The sequence below is a fragment of the Amblyomma mixtum genome, chromosome 9 (assembly GCF_055824585.1).
Source record: "Amblyomma mixtum isolate Tamu chromosome 9, ASM5582458v1, whole genome shotgun sequence".
Taxonomy (NCBI): Eukaryota; Metazoa; Arthropoda; class Arachnida; order Ixodida; family Ixodidae; genus Amblyomma; species Amblyomma mixtum.
Window position 1 is genome coordinate 16,895,651 of NC_143020.1, and position 15,913 is coordinate 16,911,563.

Genomic DNA, 15,913 nt, shown 5'->3' on the forward strand with positions numbered 1-15,913 from the left:
AAAAAGACCCCGTGTAAGGGCCGCACCCAAACCTCCCGCGACCCACACGGGAATAGCCTTCGAAATGCACGCGCAGTGGCCTCCGCGATCAGCTCCGGCTGTGAGCAACGTGCGCTTGACAGCGGAGGCCACACACGCACACAGGAGCTTCCAGGTGCCACCCACAGATGGCGCCAGAGGCCAAGTTGACCATCATCATCATCAACTTTTTACTCCACTCGGAGCTTTCGCTATACATATCAGCATCAGCGTCACCAGCTCCATTTTTTTGTGGCTATCAAAAGCCTGGGACCTGTGGTAGTGTTAAGGTCGATGCACAATGGTGGTGAAGGCTGGGTCCAAAAACAGTTTAGCGCCACTGCAGCACCGCCAGAATCTGGGGGGCAAAACACTCACATAAGGAAATATAAAAGTACAAATTAAAATGCTATATGTTGCGCTCCTCAACGTGACATGCGTCATCGGAACCTGAGAACCACGGGTGACTGCGAAGAGAGTCGTGAATGGTGCAGTGCATGCGATTGCAAGGAGAAACTGTGACGAAACGTTTGGTTCCGTCCAGATGCATGAACCTCATGCCTGACTGACGAGGTGGGATGTTCTTTGCCTGGCGAGGCTATTTAATGACTGGTCTTGGTGTTTTGGAGGAGATCGCGATGCAATAAACGAGTGAAAACTGTTGGTCGAGCGTCCTAGCAGTCCTCCAAGGTTCCCGGCAGGCACACCCCAACCGACCGCCGGTCAGCGAATTCGAGCACGGCGGGTGAGGGGAGGACCTCTTAGAAGGCCTGTTAAGACTGTCGCCTCTTGAAACGAGCACGGCGAGTGAGAGCTGCGAAGGAGCTTCGAAAATTGACTCTATAAAACAACAAAAACAAATAATTTTTTTAATTCCATGTTTTATAATATAGGTAAATTATTTCAGCAAAACATTATGCCGAATTTTTTAATTTTTTTCAACGCTCTTGTTGCGCCCCCTGTTTATAAGTGTGTGGTGCATTTGCAGCGCGATTTTGCAGGCCTTGTTCCGGTTTGTGGCCAGTGGCGGGAGCTTACGAAGCAATTCCTTACCGCTAGCTGTCTGCAACGGCACATCTGGAAAAGCATATAAATTAAGCTCGCTGGTCTCGAAATGGCCCCTCTGAAATAATTTTGTTATCCTTGCTCGTCGCTTCTCTGTCACCGTTTGGTTAGATTTGCACCCCGCCAGCACTGCTGCAGCAGTTTTACTGGTTCTATCGTTTCCTTTGGTGTACGGCCAGAGCGAAACCTTTTGCAGTCGTTGTGTCACGCTTCGCGCTCTTCGTTTGAAGCGCTTAGCTCTTCATTTCAAGGTGAGCTTGTGGCATGTGAAGAAACGTTGCTCCGTGGCACACTGCGACAGCGTGGACTGCACTGTCCGTGTGTTACTACTACACTCGCTGTACTTTCACAGGTGAACTCTAGCCATTATCGTCTGTTCTAGATACGCTTTTGTCGGACTTTTCATGCCAGTTTCGTGGCTGTAGCCGTTTCATGCGTACTTAACTTCATGGTACCGGGGATGGTGGGCCCACCATTTGTCTTATTTATAGTTAGATTTGTAGTCAATAGTATAAAAACTACTAACCGCTAATAAAGCTTGTTTGTTCTTCACCAATCACCAGTCGATTCACTTCAGAAGGTGTAGTTGCTTGGAAATTACTAACCGTAACGGTATTCGTTCCTTTTTTCTCTTCGCTATAACGTTGCTATTTCAGACACTTCAAGCGAACACACCACCCACATAGACTCCGCACAGCCTCTGAACGAAACTTCGGCGTCAGTGTGCAGTGCTGGAGAATGCTGCATGAATACCCGGCATATGTCTTTCGCCAACTGGACGGCTTCCTATCACAGCTGTTGTCTCCGGTGGACCTGCTGCGAAGGAGTACATCCTCGGCCTGTCATCCCAGTCGCAGCAACCCTTCCAAGAAGGTGACTTATTTCGAATCTGTTGGAACAGCCCGAGGGGTTATGGCTGAGAAATATGCCACAATTCCTTAACTGTGTGCTTTGCATATGCATATCGTGACTGTTCTATGCTGAACCAGGCTCATTCCCACACCAGTGGCTTGGCGACGGTTCCGTGTTAGCGTTAAATCTGCTTGTGGGGCTTAGTTATTATTTGTGCATTGTTAGATTTCTGGCTTCACTTTCAGGACTGCGCTGTAGCGATACTTTGTTCTTTATATCCTACGATCACAGCTCACCACACATATGCACGATGAAGCACTAAACCCAGCGCTTCACCTCTGGAACCTGGCATGGCAGGGGAGGTCACAGCACAGTCGCAGACTGCTGATCCGTCACCAGGACCTCCACTCAGCGGTTCGCCTCTTTCGTACCAAGGTTAATGATTTCTGCACTTCTTAGTACTGTCAGAGTACATGCAGTTATGACTGAACCAGACGTAGCAACTTTTCCGTCAGTTTTCTACCCTGCACGATCCACCACCAGCCCATCATCCACCAGCCCATCACTGAAAGGCGGCCTCTTGAAAAACATCGAGCCACGCTCATGCAGCTCAATAAATGGCTAGAAGGTCTATTGCTTCAGCACCGTGGCATGAAGACCACTGCTAAATTGGTACAGAGTCTGAGTGAGCATTCAACCCCAGCTATTGCTGCTTTTGTTGAAGCCCAGTTGAAGACGTGCAATCTGAGCAGGTTTGGCCATCGATGGTGCAGCCAAAACAAAGCCTTTGCCTTGGGTTTGTACTTCCATAGCCCAAAAGGTTACAGATATCGTAGAACACTCCTAAAACTTCCATCTGTTAGGTCTCTGCAGCTGTGGCTTTGACGTGTACCACTGAGGGTCGAGTTTTATCCTGAAGTCTTCCATTTGATAAAGAAAGGGGGAGTGTCTTTTCCATGGCAGAGATAGGGTTTGCAATATAATTTTTGACGAAATGCATGTTTCAAAGCAGCTATCGTACAGCCCAGTGTCCGACAGACTTTAAGGCCTTGAAGAGTACAGTGCACTGCAAGGTCCAAATCTTGCTAACAAGGCACTTGTGTTCATGGCCAAGGAATATGTACGTCGTGGAAGCAGCCTCTTGGCTGTTTCTTTGCAGTTAAGGACGCGCCTGCGACTGTTCTGCATGACCTTTTTATGAAATTCCACAAAATGTTGGCTGGAGCTGGATTGCAGCCTGTGGCTGTGGTTTGTGATCAGCGGAACCCAAATGTTTCCCTGTTTTCAAACCTTGCAAACCATGAAAAGTAGCACTTGAAGTGTGTCAGTGGTGAACCACTTTTTTTATTTTTGATGCACCACACTCGCTCAAGCGCTCGCACAATACGTTTTTCAAGTACAACATCAGGGTAGGCAGCGACACGATGAAAAGCTCGTACATACGACAGGCTTATAAGACGGATTGAGGACCGCAAATTCGATCCATTCCAAAGCTGAGTGCTCGGCACTTTATGTAAGCGCTTCAACGTTTTTAGCGGCCACATGTATTTTTACGGGTCCTGATTGTTACCCAACTGAAAGGAAAAGTAGAGTGTTGCATGTCTTACATTTCAAGGCAAACGTTTCAGAGAAGTAAAAGAAACCTTGTGTCGTTTCAACGGCCATGATAAGTGATATGAGTGATGCCAGACGTTGACGACGAACGAAGAATGTCTTTAAATCGACTTTTGCTTCTGAGATGTCTGTGAAACTCGCAGCACAGGTGCTCAGCAACCATTCCGCTGCTGCATTATGCACGCCACGTAACATTCCAGCAATTGGCACCAGAGGCTATCCACATGGCCAGATTTGTCGATTACTCTTTGACAGTTTAAATAATTCCCAGAAGCGAGGAAAGTTTCCATATGCCTCTGCAATGTATGGAGTTTCACATACCTCCTTACAGGACGTCTGAACCAAGATGCACTTGAAAACACCTTTGCAATTGTTAGATAAAAATCTGGTTCCAACAGCTACTCGTCTTGCCGGCAGTTTCAGGCATCTTTTAGTTAGAAACCTTTATAAACTGTTGGAAAGCAGCAACTGTGCTCCAGACATGTCTAGTCTTCTAGCCACTCTCCCAGTTTGTTTTTCTAAATCTGCTCCTTCTATCTGTCCAGCTACCACATCTTTGCCAGTGGCAGTTCCAAGTTTTCCCTTCTGATAATCCGTCTCCGGTTGCAGAGAACAACATTGTCTATTTTGCCGGCTGGCTTGAATACAAGTTTATGAATGGCCACACGTGTGCTGCAGGGTGCATAGGTGTGAGTTGAGGCTAGAAAACGCAACCTTTGCCAATCAGAACCAAGTTCTCTCGTACTTAACCCCACAACACCCAACGTATCACATAGATCCCACCCAACCTCGATGAGACTCGGGTAAACACTGGCCATACCAAGCAACCCGTGCGGAAGGACAGCAATGTAAAGTCATCGCAAGATGCCTTTCTTAGTTGCCCAACAACAGGTCTGCCAGCGCCACCAGGGAAAGGAGGCCGCCAGATCATCGTCGATGCACGAAGCAGCCACACAGGCTTTGTAAGCGGTCGCCGACTTCTTCAGAGCCAAGAAGGGCGCTTTAGCTGATTACCACACCAAGATTGATGGCAAGTACTTCGAGGAGTGGTCTTCAAGCAAGCTTGTGCCAAATATACTTACCAGCAGCATTACTGCTATGAATAACGGCCCCTACCAAAGCGCCGCCCTCGAAAAAGCCGCCAACGACATGAGTCGGAAGATCCAATATCCAGGCATGGCTCACAAGGAAGGGCATATCATGGTCAGCAGATATGGTGCGAGCTGAGCTACTTGATTTGTGCAAAAGAGTAAAGGGCGGACACAATGTGTATGCAATTGACACATTTGCTGTGAAACATGGCCACGAAGTGTTGAGATTGCCTCCTTCCCATTGTGGAGCATGGTGAAAGGATTTTTAGCAAAGAAAAACAAAGCTTTCAACCTTGCTTGAAGTTAAATTGAGGATCTGCTCCCTCAGGCTCTGGAACATGTGTCAAAGGAAGACTGGCAAAAGTTCTATGCCCATGCTGGGCACATTGAGGACGAAGCCAGGGATAGGGACATAATTTTCGACGAAGAAATCGAGCCAGTAATTTTCACCATTGGTAGCTCGAGCAGCTCATCAGAAGAGCCCAGCTCTGAATTGAGTGGCATTGAGGAGCTGAAGTAATGCAGCTTTCTTTGTATTTTTTTGTTTTATGTGAATACCGCATTTAGTCACATAATAGGTGCACTTTTTTTTTTTTTTTTTCAGAACACCCGGCTGAAAGTTCGGGGTGTGTCTATTACGCGGAGTAAAATTTCCAGAAGTTTTTCGACTTGCAGAATTGAACATACCGCATAAACGCACCCGCGTATGGGCCTCACCGTTTTCCCGCAGTCGCACACTGCTGAACAGTCACCAGGAGCTCCACTCAACAGCTTGCCCCTTTGTTACCAAGCTTAGTGTTTGCAAGGTTTGAAAACAAGGAAACATTTGGGTTCCCCTGGTCACAAACCACAGCCACAGGCTGCAATCCAGCTCCAACCAACATTTTGTGGAATTTCATAAAAAGGTCATGCAGAACAGTCGCAGGCGCGTCCCCTCCCCAAGTGTAGGGTAGCCAACTGGGCATCGCCTGGTTAACCTCCCTGCCTTTCCGTCCTTTTCTCTCTCTCTCTCTCTCTTTTTGGTACCGTCAGAGTACATGCAGTTATGACTAAACCAGACGCAGCAACTTATTGCTCTTCTGTCAGTTCTCTACCCCGCGGGATCTTCTACCAACCCCATCATTGAAAGGTAGCCTCTTGAAAAAAACTTCAATCAAGCTCAGGCAGCTCAATAAAAGGCTACAAGGTGTGCTTCAGCACCGTTGCATGAAGACCACTGCCAAATTGGTAGGGAGTCTGCGTGAGCATTCAACCCTAGCTGTTGCTGCTTTTGTTGAAGCCCAGTTGAAGATGCACAATCTGAGCAGGTTTGGCCATTGATGGTGCAGCCAAAACAAAGCCTTTGCCTTGGGTTTGTAGCTCAATAAAAGGCTACAAGGTGTGCTTCAGCACCGTTGCATGAAGACCACTGCCAAATTGGTAGGGAGTCTGCGTGAGCATTCAACCCCAGCTGTTGCTGCTTTTGTTGAAGCCCAGTTGAAGATGCGCAATCTGAGCAGGTTTGGCCATCGATGGTGCAGCCAAAACAAAGCCTTTGCCTTGGGTTTGTACTTCCACAGCCCGAAAGGTTACGGATATCGTATAACACTCCTGAAACTTCCATCTGTTAGGTCTCTGCAGCTGAGGCTTTGACGTGTACCACTGAGGGTCGGGTTTTATCCTAAAGTCTTTGATTTGATAAAGAAAGGGGGAGGGAGTGTCTTTTCCATGGCAGAGATAGGGTTTGCAATATAATTTTTGACGAAATGCATGTTTCAAAGCAGCTGTCGTACAGCCCACTGTCTGACAGATCTCAAGGCCTTGAAGAGTACAGTGCAGTGCAAGGTCCAAATCTTGCTAACAAGGCACTTGTGTTGATGGCCAAGGAATATGCACGTCGTGGAAGCAGCCTCTGGGCTGTTTCTTTGCAGTTAAGGACGCGCCTGCGACTGTTCTGCATGACCTTTTTATGAAATTCCACAAAATATTGGTTGGAGCTGGATTGCAGCCTGTGGCTGTAGTTTGCGATCAGGGGAACCCAAATGTTTCCCTGTTTTCAAACCTTGCAAACTATGAAAAGTACCACTTAAAGTGTGTCAGTGGTGAACCACTTTTTTTATTTTTGATGCACCACACTTGCTCAAGTGCTTGCGGAATATGTTTTTCAAGTACAACAATGAAAACCTCGTACATATGACAGCCTTATGAGAGGGATCGAGTACTGCAAATTCAGTCCGTTCCAAAGCTGAGTGCTCGGCACTTTAGACATTTGCTTCCAAAATGTCTGTGAAACTCGCAGCACAGCTGCTCAGCAAGCATTGCGCTGCTGCATTATGCATGCTACGTAACATTCCAGCAATTGCCACCAGAGGCTATCCGCACGGCCAGATTTGTCGAGAGGATAGCCAGACTCTTTGACAGTTCAAATATTTCCCAAAAGCGGGGAAAGTCTCCGTATGCCTCTGCAATGTGTGCAAGATCTGTGCATAGAGAGTTTTCGGAGGAGTGCATTGCAGTTTTCCAAAGTATTGAAGTGTTAGGCTGTGCACCACAGCCTCTCTGTATCCGTGGCTTCTGCCAGACTATGAGTGGTTTGCTGTTATGGTACCACCTGACCTCTTGGTATAGTTTCGCATACCTCTTTACCAGATGTCTGAACCAGGATGCACTTGAAAACACCTTTGCAATTGTTCGATAAGCTACTCGTCTTGCCGGCAGTTTCAGGCATCTTTTACCTAGCAACCTTCTCAAACTGTCGGAAAGCAGCAACTGTGCTGAAGACATGTCTAGTGTTCTAGCTACTCTCCCAGTTTGTTTTTCTAAATCTGCTCCTTCACCCTGTCCAGCTAACACAACTTTATCAGTTGCAGTTAAAGTTTTCCCATCTGATTATCCATCTCCAGTTGCAGAGAACAACACTGTCTATTTTGCCGGCTGGCTTGAATACAAGTTTATGAATGGCCACAGGAGTGCTGCAGGGTCGCATAGGTGTGAGCTGAGGCTAGAAAACGCAACCCTTGCCAATCAGAACCAAGTTCTCTCGAACTTAACCCCCACAACACCCAACGTATCACATAGATCCCACCCAACCTCGATGAGACTTGGGTAAACACTTTCCATACCAAGCAACACATGTGGAAGGACAGCAATGTCAAGTCATCGCGAGACGCCTTTCTTAGGTGCCTAACAACAGGTCTGCCAGCGCCATCAGGGAAAGGAGGCCGCCAGATCATCGACGATGCACGAAGCAGCCACACAGGCTTTTTCAGCGGCACTGCCGAGTTCTTCAGAGCCAAGAAGGGCGCTTCAGCTGATTACCACACCAAGATTGATGGCAAGTACTTCGAGGAGTGGTCTTCAAGCAAGCTTGTGCCAAATATACTTAACAGCAGCATTATTGCTATGAATAACGGCCCCTACCAAAGCGCCGCCCTCGAAAAAGCCACCAACGACATGACTCGGAAGATCCGATATCCAGGCATGGCTCACAAGGAAGGGCATATCCTGGTCAGAAGACATGGTGCGCGCTGAACTACTCAATTTGTGCAAAAGAGTAAAGGGCGGACACAATGTGTATGCAATCGACACATTTGCTGTGAAACATGGCCACGAAGTGTTGAGATTGACTCCTTCCCATTGTGGAGCATGGTGAAATGCTTTGTAGCAAAGAAAAACAAAGCTTTCAACCTTGCTTGAATTTAAGTTGAGGAGCTGCTACCTCAGGCTCTGGAACATGTGTCAAAGGAAGACTGGAAAAAGTTCTATGCCCATGCTGAGCACATTGAGGACGAAGCCTGGGATAGGGACATAATTTTCGACGAAGAATTCGAGCCAGTAATTTTCACCATTGGTAGCTCGAGCAGCTCATCAGAAAAGTCCACCTCTGAACTGAGTGGCACTGAGGAGTTGGAGTAATGCCGCTTTCTTTGTATACATATATTTTTTCATTATATGTGAATACCGCATTTACTTGCAAAATAGGTGCCTGGCCGATCCTGAGCTCCTGGGTGCGAGTTCTCCTGGTGGCCGCCCTGCTCGGGCCCTTTTCTTGGTTTTCTTTCAGTGACCGTGACCATCTGCGGACCACTGGCCTCGGTCGCAGCACCTTTTCTGCGGTCGCCCGCCTGATTTTCGGGCGTTTTTGCGCCGCGGGTCTTAGCCGCGCTCGCTGGTGCGGGCCGGCGCCTTGTGCTGCCCCAGCCCTGCTGTGGTGGCTGGGTGGCCGGTCCCCTGGCCGGCTGAGATGGCGGATGCGCAACTCGCTTCGTCGGGATCGCGGACGGACCCGCGTGCGACGTCGGGCCATGATATTTCGCCCGATGGCTCGTCCGAGGGCAGTGCGTGGTCCACCCCTGCACGGGTCCCTTCGGGGAGCTCTCCTGCATTCTCGGAGGATGGGGACGTGGTCTTGGGTGGACTGCGGTTGCCCGACCTGGTGGGCCACAAGTCCCGGGTCTCGGACGGGGCCTCTGACGCGGGGGTGTCTTCGGAAAGTGCGGGGTTGGCTTCCTGCCTTCCCCAGAGTATCTGCAATGGAGGTGCTGTGTCATCGGACGCGGCGGCGCCCTCCGGGATGCCTGCCGAGTGTGTTGCGGTTGCCGAGGACCATGCCCCGCATCAGGGTCTTGGCTTCGCTCCTTTACCCAGCCTGGATGCGATGCTGGAGATTCAGCATAAACTTTCCACGATGGTGAACGACCCTGCGAATAAGCTGGTGGCTCACGCGCGGCCCGGGGTCGTTAACCTCGTGGCTGATCTTGTCAAGCAATGCGCGGGACTTCCGTGCCCTGGCTGCTGACGCCAGGGGTCGTGCGGAAGTTCTGCGGGACACGTGGGCCGCGGGCCAGCGGGACAACGCGGCCCTGCGCGAGCGCCTGGCGAGGGCCGAGGCGCGCTTGGAGACGTCGTCTTCCCGGGCTCCTCCTTCGTCCTTTGCGGATGTTGTGCGTGGCCGGGCACCTTCTTCTGAGGTGCTGGACGCTGTGGAGGTGGTGCCGTCATCTGCGGTCGCAAATCAACCATTCCGGCAAGTTCAAAGGTTCACCCCTGCACGGGTCCCTTCGGGGAGCTCTCCTGCATTCTCGGAGGATGGGGACGTGGTCTTGGGTGGACTGCAGTTGCCCGACCTGGTGGGCCACGAGTCCCGGGTCTCGGACGGGGCCTCTGACGCGGGGGTGTCTTCGGAAAGTGCGGGGTTGGCTTCCTGCCTTCCCCAGAGTATCTGCAATGGAGGTGCTGTGTCATCGGACGCGGCGGCGCCCTCCGGGATGCCTGCCGAGTGTGTTGCGGTTGCCGAGGACCATGCCCCACATCTGGGTCTTGGCTTCGCTCCTTTACCCAGCCTGGATGCGATGCTGGAGATTCAGCATAAACTTTCCACGATGGTGAACGACCCTGCGAATAAGCTGGTGGCTCACGCGCGGCCCGGGGTCGTTAACCTCGTGGCTGATCTTGTCAAGCAATGCGCGGGACTTCCGTGCCCTGGCTGCTGACGCCAGGGGTCGTGCGGAAGTTCTGCGGGACACGTGGGCCGCGGGCCAGCGGGACAACGCGGCCCTGCGCGAGCGCCTGGCGAGGGCCGAGGCGCGCTTGGAGACGTCGTCTTCCCGGGCTCCTCCTTCGTCCTTTGCGGATGTTGTGCGTGGCCGGGCACCTTCTTCTGAGGTGCTGGACGCTGTGGAGGTGGTGCCGTCATCTGCGGTCGCAAATCAACCATTCCGGCAAGTTCCACATCATGTGGCTTTTCAAACATCATCGGCGCAGTCACAGGTCGCGCCAGGCGACCTCGTGAAATCACTTAAAGATAATATTAATCCAGAAGAGGCGGGCATCGGCCCGGTAGTGTTGCGGCCCACTGCGACGGGTGTAACGGTTTTTGCGCAAGACAGGGCCAGTGTGAGAACTTGCGGTCAGCAGTGCAGTGAAACGAGGTCACTCGCGCGGTCATGTCTGTGCGGGTGGCCGAGCGTCGCAGGCCGCACATCAGAATTTTTGGAGTGGTTCCTGACATTGCGGACGCGGCGTCGTTGAGCAGCTTAACGCGAAGAATCCAGGTCTTGAACTCGGCCCGCGCGAAGCTAGGCGCCGTTATTCTTTCAAGCAGCGCGATAGCGCGAAAACCCATGTCTTGGAGGTTGCCCCAGACGCGTTTCGGCGTCTAATTGAGAGGGGGCGTGTGTCTATTGGTTGGTACTCTGCGTTCGTTGCAGAGGATCTCCATGTGCCTCTGTGCACGTTTTGTGCCACTTACGGGCATTCGCGACGCGGCTGCAGGCAGTCGGCGCATGCCGAGCGGGCTACTTGCACGAAATGTGCAGGCAATCATATTGCGGGGACATGCACGGTTCGCGCAGGTGACGCAGCAGTGGCCTGCACAGAATGTAACAGGGCGGGTCGTCAGGGCCCGCCGCATCGCGCGGTCTTGTCCCATTCTAATCGAACGGGTGGCGAGATTGCGCTCTAGAACCGACTATGGCGCGCGGTGAAAGAATCTTGGTGCCGAGAGGGCGGAGAGCCGCGCTTTTTCCTCTTCTTTTAAGTCGTGGCCGGCGCTGCGCCGGCCACGACTTACAGCACAGTCGTAGACTGCTTATCCGTCACCAGGAGCCCCACTCAACGGTTCACGCCTTTCTTACCAAGGTTAGTGATTTGTGCACTTCTTGGCACTGTCAGAGTACATGCAGTTCTCACTAATCCAGACGTAGCAACTTATTGTTCTCTACCCTGCACGACCTTCCACCAGCCCCATCACTGAAAGGCGGCCTCTTCAAAAACTTCGAGCCAAGCTCAGGCAGCTCAATAAATGGCTACGAGGTTGCACTGTTGCATGAAGACCACTGCCAAATTGGTAGAGAGTCTGCATGAGCACATAACCCCAGCTGTTGCTGCTTTTGTTGAAGCCCTGTGAATATGAGCAGGTTTGGCCATCGATGGTGCAGCCAAAACAAAGGCTTTGCCTTGGGCTTGTACTTCCATAGCCCAAAAGGTTACAGATATTGTAGGGCACTCCTGAAACTTCCATCTGTTAGGTCTCTGCATCTGTAGCTTGCCCGTGTGCCACTGAGGGTCGGGTTTTATCCTGAAGTCTTGCATTTGATAAAGAAAAGGGCAGAGTCTTTTCCACGGCAAGATAGGGCTTGCACTATAATTTTTGATGAAATGCATGTTTCAAAGGAGCTGTCGTACAGCCCAGTGCCCGACAGACTTTAAGGCCTTGAAGAGTACAGTGCAGTGCAAGGTCCAAATCTTGCGAATAAGGCACTTGTGTTCATGGCCAAGGAATATGAACGCCGTGGAAGCAGCCTCGTGGCTATTTTTTTGCAGTTAAGGCAGCGCCTGCGAATGTTCTCCATGACCTTTTTATGAAATTCCACAAAATATTGGTTGGAGCTGGATTGCAGCCTGTGGGTTGCGATCAGGGGAACCAAAATGTTTCTTTCTTTTCAAACCTTGTAACCCCTGAAAAGCCGCACTTAAGTGTCGGTGGTGAACCACTTTTTTTTTATTTTTGATGCACCACACTTGCTCAAGTGCTTGCAGAATATGTTTTTCAAGTACGACAATGACAACCTCGCACATATGACAGCCTTATGAGGGGGATCGAGTACTGCAAATTCAGTCCGTTCCAAAGCCAAGTGCTCGGCACTTTGAGTAGACTTTTGCTTCCAAAATGTCTGTGAAACCCGCAGCACAGGTGTTCAGCAACCACTGCGCTGCTGCATTGTGCACCTTCCCGACCCCTGCGGTTTTGCACTTGCCCGTATTACGAACTCAAACGTGTCATCATAACTACCACTCAGCCCCACTGGCTATAAAGTCATCATTAAGCAGGCTTGCTGCATCTCCACGATCTTTTGGAGCACGAGATGACACAATAAAACACACAGAACAGCGCTAGAGCTTTATCTGGCTATGTTGTAACATACAGCACAATGATTACGTTCTCTACTGCCATGCCAATGTCCTTGCACATCACTGTAAACTGCACTTCATGTATACTTTAGTGTGATCAGAACTGCTTCAAATTACTCCGGTTAGCGACAAGGAGCAGGTAGGTTGTCCGCAGGCTCTATGTGTGGCGTAATGCTCTAGTGTTGAGCAGGTTTGTTGATGCTAAAACTTATTTTTTAATTGGTCTCCCCGATTTGGATACACTTTCTACACTAGTGCAGGCAGTGCTACACTCGCGCTCGCGATTTGTTAGTGTAGCCAGCGCCACTTGCACTTCCGACACTCGATTGGGCCAAGCGCTACACGAGTTCTTCTACACTTCTGCACTACCATTTCGGTGAGTTCACTTTGTGTAAGCACTTGTGTAAGCACGTAGCAGATGTTTCCGCAGCCATCATGCTCGTGTTGACCGACAGCGTCGAAACACCGGCATACGCCGTGCTTGACGAGCACGGCTCGCAAGTACCGAGCGATGATGGGTTCCTGTACGAGACTAAAGGGGAGTAATGTTGTTGGTTGAGCAAGTGGGCTATGTCGCCGTTTGTGATGTGCTGTAAGTTATTTTGTTTCTCCAGGCAGCCTTCGCATCAGTGTGCTGCATGTGGCAGAAACCAGCACACCTCCACCCACGACACCGGCGGTCGTTGAGGGTGCCAGCCGGCTCACGCCGTCACCTGTATCTCCATGTCGTGTTTCGCTGCCACCGTTCAGCGACGGTGAACGCGAATCATTGAGCGAGAGCAAGTCTTGATTCCTGATCGCAAAGTATTTAGGTTGTGTGTGTGTGTTGCTGCTTTTGTTGAAGCCCTGTTGGAGACGCGCAATATGAGCAGGTTAGGCCGTTGATGGTGCAGCCAAAAAAAAGCCTTTGCCTTGGGCTTCCACAGCCCAAAAGGTTATGGATAACGTAGGACACTCCTGAAACTTCCATCTGTTAGGTCTCTGCAGCTGTGGCTTGCACGTGTGCCACTGAGGGTCGGGTTATATCCTGAAGTCTTGCATTTGATAAAGACAAGGGCAGAGTCTTTTCCACGGCAAGATAAGGCTTGCACTATAATTTTTGATGAAATGCATGTTTCAAAGGAGATGTCGTACAGCCCAGTGTCCGACTGACTTTAAGGCCTTGAAGAGTACAGTGCACTGCAAAGTCCAAATCTTGAGAACTAGGCACTTGTGTTCATGGCCAAAGGAGTATGCACACCGTGGAAGCAGCCTCTTGCCTATTTCCTCGCAGTTAAGGCAGCGGCAGCGACTGTTCTCCATGACCTTCTTTTCAAATGTGAAATAACAATGGTTGGAGCTGGATTGCAGCCTGTGGCTGTGGGTTGTGATCAGGGGAACCAAAATGTTTCTTTCTTTTCAAACCCTGAAACCCCTGAAAAGCCGCACTTAAGCGTCAGTGGTGAACCACTTTTTTTTTTTTTTTTGACGCAGCACACTTGCTGAAGTGCTTGCGGAATATGTTTTTCAAGTAGTACGACAATGAAATGCTCGTACATGCAACAGAGTTGAGTTGAGTTTTATGGCGCATAAGCGACTGAGGCTATCATGCGCCAAGCTCAGGGTATGAAAACTGCTTCATTTGCATGTTATTCAAAAGTCTAAACGAACGGCGGTGTAAAGATGGATCGAGAACTGCAAATTCAGTCCGTTCCAAAGCCAAGTGCTCGGCACTTTGATTAGACTTTTGCTTCCAAAAGGTCTGTGAAACTCGCAGCACAGATGCTCAGCAACCATTGCGCTGCTGCATGATGCGCGTTGGTAGCATTCCAGCAATTGCCACTAGAGGCCATCCGCACGGCCAGATTTGTCGAGAGGATAGACAGACTCTTTGACAGTTCAAATATTTCGCAAAAGTGGGGAAAGTCTCCATATGCCTCTGCAATGTATGCAAGATCTGTGCATAGCGAGTTTTCGGAGGGGTGCATTGCAGTTTTCCAAAGTATTGAAATGTTAGGCTGTGCGCGACTGCCTCTCTGTATCCGTAGCTTCTGCCAGACTATGAGGAGTTTGTTGCTGTTATGGGACCACCTGACCTCTCGGTATAGTTTCGCATACCTCTTTACCAGATGTCTGAACCAGGATGCACTTGAAAACACCTTTGCAATTGTTGGATAAAAATCAGGATCGAACAGCTACTCGTCTTGCCGGCAGTTTCAGGCATCTTTTAGTTAGCAACCTTCCCAAACTGTCGGAAAGCAGCAACTGTGCTGCAGACGTGTCTAGTCTTCTAGCCACTCTCCCAGTTTGTTTTTCTAAATCTGCTCCTTCTATCTGTCCAGCTACCACATCTTTGCCAGTTTCAGTTCAAGTTTTCCCTTCTGATTATCCGTATCCAGTTACAGGGAACGACATTGCCTATTTTGCCGGCTGGCTTGAATACAAGTTTATGAATGGCCACAGGAGTGCTCCAGGGTCGCATAAGTGTGAGTTGAGGCTAGAAAACGTAACCTTTGCCAATCAGAACAAAAGTTCTCTCGTACTTAACCCCCACAACACCCAATGTATCACATTTGATACTACGACTTTGTATCTCTCTAGGGCATGACTTGATTCTGTTGCTTCGTGCGAAGATAGAAAAATCGCTGACTGTATGTGGAGATGAAGTTTATGACGGTTTGTTTGCCCTGTTCGTCAGGGTGAGGCTGCATTGGCTTGCATGCAGGAAATATCTTGAACACCACAGTGCAACTACTTAACGGAAAGCTACAAAACAAGCCCTGAGGCTAAGCACTTGAAAAGGATGCAATTCCCAAGATATTGGCTAAATGTACTGCGAAGTTGCAAGCTGTTTTGCAACGTGTATGCAACGTATCTGTTAAGAGTATCTGTTAAGACTGGTGTAAGGCCTTGTAAAGATTGGAAATGGTTTTTCTGGCTCAAAGCCTGGTCATAATCTCTTTCTTTCTTTCTTGTGTATTTTACTTTGATAGGACATGACATAGTTGCTTAGAGGCAGTGTTTAACAATGCAGCATCACTCATTCAACTATGTCACACTTTTAGGGTACTTTTATGCAATGTACAGCTTGTTCAGGTGTCCGCTATGTCCTTATGCACTGTTGTCGGATGAAACTCCATTCCGACAGAGCGAATCCCATTCAAAGGAGACCCTCTAGGCAATGGATTCAACTGGTTTCTGTGATATTGAGGTTAACCCTTCCACCTTCCCAACCCCTGCGGTTTCGCGCCTGCCCGTATTACGAACTCAACCGTGTCATCATAACTACCACTCAGCCCCACTGGCTATAAAGTCATCCTTAAGCAGGCTTGCTGCATCTCCACGATCTTTTGGAGCACAACAAGATGACACAATAAAACACACAGAACAGCGCTAGAGCTTTA

At 49.8% G+C, this 15,913-nt stretch overlaps 2 pseudogenes; both read left to right on the forward strand.

Moving 5' to 3' along the window:
- Positions 1-1,821: 1,821 nt before the first annotated feature.
- On the forward strand, positions 1,822-5,160 carry LOC149328398 (uncharacterized; annotated as a pseudogene).
- Positions 5,161-14,192: 9,032 nt separating this feature from the next.
- On the forward strand, positions 14,193-15,307 carry LOC149328399 (uncharacterized; annotated as a pseudogene).
- Positions 15,308-15,913: the final 606 nt, after the last annotated feature.